Here is a 5,256-nt window from a genome sequence, read left to right as displayed (position 1 = left end):
CTTTTCAAGTGACTATACAAACACAGTACAGCATTTTTCTATGTCCTTTAATGCTTCTGGTTTCCGCCCCCCCCCCCACTTGACATGCTGATCATTTTGATTCATTGTGACTTTTTTTCTTGAGTCAGCTTCTGCCTATTCCTATCATTCTTCCTTTCCTTTCTGATAACAACAGCATTCCTAAAAATAGTCGATTCAGAAGAGTACCGTTTATGTTCTTCCTTTCTGGCACATTTCAGACTATACAAGTCCATGGTAATATGTATTTCTAAAATTATGATACTGTGCATCTATAATTCCCAGGACTTCTACCATGCTTCTAAAATGCTGAGAGGTATATTTAACATTGTCTAGATGCCTCCAGGAAATGCCCATTTTAAAACTGCTGTCCTACCTAACTTACTGGCCTATGTTTCACAGCAGAATTCAACTGTGAAACATTTTATCTGATCAAGGATTAGAGTTTTGTGTGGAAAATTCATGTGGCTGGCTTCCTTAGATTCATTGAGTTCCCTTGTTTTGCAATTCCAATATGCAGTTGATAACAGAAACAGTTATGGAGACATGGATTTATTATTGTGATCATACAATCTAAATATTGAGAGATTATGGTTGTTTATTGAAGCAAGAATTGTATTGGAAAACTGTAAGCCTTTTTGCATGTGCATATACATTCATTCACATTTGTACTGCATTATGGGCTTTGTAGTCCCTTCTAATTCCTAGATCCAGCAGAGTTGAGGTGTGTGGGTGAGTGTGGCTATGGGAGAAGCAAGACCCACTTGGGGTGTTAATGTTGTGAACCCCTCCACTGTATGTTCAGGTTGCATATATGTGTAAATAACCCACATATCATAAAGACACCACAGTCTCTGTTGCCCCTCCTTCTGAGGAAACTGAACCCTGGGAAAGAGCCTGGAACCTTGCACCTATATGGTTTATTTTCACATTTACCTGAGCCTACGATGGAGGGGCTCACAGCATTAACACCCCATGTGGGTCTGGCTTTCCCCCATAGCCACAGCCTTGGATTCAAGCAGAGTCCAGGCATGGCTCTGTCTCTCTGGCTTCCCAGCCTGCTTCTAGCTCATTCTGCATTTATTCCCCTTTCTAATTGTAGTTACTAACCTGGGCAGACAGTAGACAGGAGAAGGCACCTTGTTCATTAGATTGCACTGCTCAGCTTCTTTTTCTCTTCTCCTCCAGAAATGCAGACAGTGGCAGTCTCTTCAAGACATTCAGATAGCCTGCTTGGGCAGCCCCAAAGATTTGGCACCCAGGCAGATGCTTAGTTTGTCTCTATGGCTGGGCAATCCCTGCAGAAGCTTGCTAAACACCTCACTGAGACTGTCTCTGAAACGCTGTCTAGTACCTAAGCTTTTATACATGGCATTGGGAAGCAGTTATATCACAATCTGTTTGCACAGCTAGAGGGTGTGAGGACCAAACAAGATGCAAAATCTCCATTGCAATTAGAAATTCTGTGGCTGGGTGTTTCGTTTGCTTTTTAAAGCAAATAGTAGACATGCCCCCCCCCAAATTTGGACCACGGCTCACGCAAACTTACTTTGATCCCAACTGAACATACTTGTTCATTTCCTCACAAGGAAAGTTGTAAAGGTTTGGGCTGCCCCTCTGAGAGGTCTAGATTTTGATGGATAAAATTTAGGGATAAAATTTCGACTGGAGAACAGCCAATAGCGTGGAACAGCTTTAGATGCTGTTGGAAAGGAAATGGCATTAACATCTTCCAAAGGAGGATTCAGTAATTTTCTAATGAACACGAAGAAGGATTATAAAACAACTCATTTGAATGATTAAATTCAAACATGAGCAGGACAGGGAAGCAACTGCTCAAATAATTTTCACAAGGCACTGAACACTGTTTCTTTACTGTGAGAGGACCTATTGTTTGTGCTTAATTATATAAACACTGTGAGTACACTTGTGATGGTTGTATTTTAGCATTCTATTGTTTGAACATGGTCCAGAGAATGCCATTCTTGGCTGTCAGATATATAGGCTGTTAATAAACAAACAAATAAAAATACAGAGGGATGAAAATGGTTTCAGAACCTTGTTTAACCTTCAGTTCTTCTATTCTGTTGGAGAGGTCAGCTGTGTGTTCACATTTTTTTAAAACAAATATGCCCCAAATTGCTCTCAGTACAGGGCTATTAATCAAATTTGTATGGTGAAAGCGCCAGAGGAATCTCTCTCTCTGTTGGACATGCCAAGCCAGATGCACCTGGACTCATTAGATGTTGACCATTTCTAACAAAATAATGATAAAGGTAAAGGGACTCCTGACCGTTAGGTCCAGTCGCGGATGACTCTGGGGTTGCGGTGCTCATCTTGCTCTATAGGCTGAGGGAACTGGCGTTTGTCTGCAGACAGCTGGTCATGTGGCCAGCATGACTAAGCCACTTCTGGTGAATAAGAGCCATTTACCTTCCCGCTGGAGTGGTACCTATTTATCTGCTTGCACTTTGACGTGCTTTCGAACTGCTAGGTGGGCAGGAGCTGGGACCGAGCAACAGGAGCTCACCCTGTCACGGGGATTTGAACCACCAACCTTCTGATCGGCAAGCCCTGGGCTCTGTGGTTTAACCCACAGCGCCACCCACAACTCGGTGGCAAATACTCAGTGTCCAGCCTTTCAAAGTAAAACAGAGATGTGTCAGGGGCTGGGCAGAGAAGGAGGAGTGGTGGAGACCGCCTTCCCAGCCTGACCTTTCCAGGAAGGAGAAAGAGGAAGACAGTATAGATTTACAACAGGGCTTTGCAGGAGGTCACAGCTCAGAGGCAGATGTGGGGGAAAGTTGGGAAACAATGGGAGAGGAGGAGCAGGCAGAGCCGGAGCAGCAGCTGGCTGACATGTTGTTACTAGAAAGCATTCCAGACCCACCATCTCCCAGAATCTGGCGAGCCTTAAAAGTAGGAGAGCAAAGAGCTCGAAAACAGAGGGCGTTTAGCAGCGCCCTTAGAGGAGGTGATGACGAATGAGGAAGTGGGAGAGAAGGGGGTGGAGAGTCATATTGGGACAATGCCATTATCCAAGAGGCTGGGTTCTATAGGCTCTGTAAAGTTTGAAATAAAAAAGGATTGTAAGAAATAATAATAATAATAATAATAATAATTTTGATTTATTTATTTATAAATTATTATTATTATTATTATTATTATTATTATTATTATTAATACCCCACCCATTTGGCTGGGCTTCCCCAGACACTCTGGGCGACTTCCAACAAAAGATTAAAATACAATAGTCTGTTAAACATTAAAAGCTTCCCTAAACAGAAACTTTTCCTTGTCTTTATACTTCCCTGGGCAACCAGCCGGGAGCCGCTGACAGCACCCTGACAAGGTATGGGGAAAGATTGGGCTCCAGTTTCACATGGACCAAAGGTGGAGGAACTAGGAGCATGACGTGTCACTCACCAGAGGTACTAGCCATCCCATAACACCCCATACACCCCATGTGCATATAATAATCATTATTTAACTCTGATGCCCAGAGGTGTTGCGAAGATGTCAAGAATACACATGGTTAAGCTGCACTTCACCACAAGGTGGTTACAACAATATAATATGCACTTACAGTCATACCTCATGTTACGTTTGCTTCATGTTACGTTTTTTCAGGTTGTGTCCCGCAGCGACCTGCAAGTACTGGAAAGGGTTACTTCCGGGTTTCGCTGCTCACGCGTGCACAGAAGCACTAAATTGCACTTTGTGCATGTGCACAAACGCCAAATCGTGCTGTGCGCCTGCGCAGATACAGCACTTCAGTTTGCGGGCTTTTCATGTTGTAAACGGGCCTCTGGAACGGATCCCGTTTGCAACCAGAGGTACCACTGTACTAAACAAATATGAAGTTAGTGATGAAAACAAGGAAAGATGATTAGAACTATGCAAGCATAGATTTCCATTTCAATGTACATTCAAACAATTATACTTGACACTACCTGCCATAACGCTGATGATGTGTGAACTGTTGGGATGTGTCCAAGGGAACGGGGGCATTAGGCCGGCCGGCAGCCAGGCAAACTCTGGTCCTTGGCACAGCATAAATCAACAACCCGCAGGTTCAGAAGCCTTTCAGAAGCTGGAGCATGCTCTAATCAGCAGAGTAATTAACTCTTTGCGACGGAAGGGTGGACAGAGGCATATGTAAACCATATTTACAAGCTGTTTATTTAGCATAGATCAAGACAAAGAAAACATGGCTGCTCTCCTTCATGTCTAAGAGCAGGAAGCATAAAAACAAAAGCTATACACAAACGGAAGTTCCCAGCAAGCTGTGCTGGAATGTAAACAGACATGTGACATACAACAGCTCCACACATCTGTTTAAGTGGAACGGAACATCGATATCCTAACAAATATGAAGTTAGTGATGAAAACAAGGAAAGATGATTAGAACTATGCCAGCATAGATTTCCATTTCAATGTACAATCAAACTTGACACTACCTGCCATAACTCTGAAGATGTGTGAACATGGTGAAGGGACTTGTGTACAGACAAGCACATGGGAAGGTAGATGATCTTTCAAAGTCTTCTTCAGCAGAAATGGTGATGTGCAGGTATTCGAAGGCAGGGCCAACCCTACCGTTGGGCAGAGTGAGGCAGTCATCTCAGGTGGCAAAAGCTCCCCAGCTGCCCCTTCTGAATCCCTCATTTCTTTCCACCTGTTGTAGGACAGAGCTGTGCATGCCATATAGCTTGCCCCATACTCTCTAAGCTGGCCAGTGGCTTTCAGGCCAGTGTTGAAGGAAGGTTCAGCTGCTGGTCAAGGCATGAAGTATTTTTGAGGGGCACAATCTTGTCCTTTGCCTCAGGAATTAAAATGTCTTAGGCTGGCCCTGCATGGAGGGGTCATACTACCAGAACAGATGATCAATGCTATTTCTCTAGAAAAAGAGGTTCAGGAACTCACCATGAACACCTTCCTTATTCTCTTATAATAGCAATGGCACCCATTTGTGAGTTCTGGCTGGGGAAAAAGCCCTGCAGATGACCAAAGCTTTATGTTTGACTGGCAGTGAATATATATCTATATATTTTAAAGCAAGAGAAGAGAGATCAAAACTGGAACATGGAAGTGGGTCACATTAATTACAGTGGTACCTCGGCTTACAGATGCTTCAGGTTAAAGACTCTGCTAACCCAGAAATAGTACCTCGGGTTAAGAACTTTGCTTCAGGATGAGAAGAGAAATCGCGCGGCGGCAGCAGCGGGAGGCCCCATT

Source organism: Podarcis raffonei, chromosome 12, assembly GCF_027172205.1.
Source record: "Podarcis raffonei isolate rPodRaf1 chromosome 12, rPodRaf1.pri, whole genome shotgun sequence".
Lineage (NCBI taxonomy): Eukaryota > Metazoa > Chordata > Lepidosauria > Squamata > Lacertidae > Podarcis > Podarcis raffonei.
The sequence above is the reverse complement of the archived record's forward strand: the minus strand, read 5'-3'. Positions refer to the sequence as shown.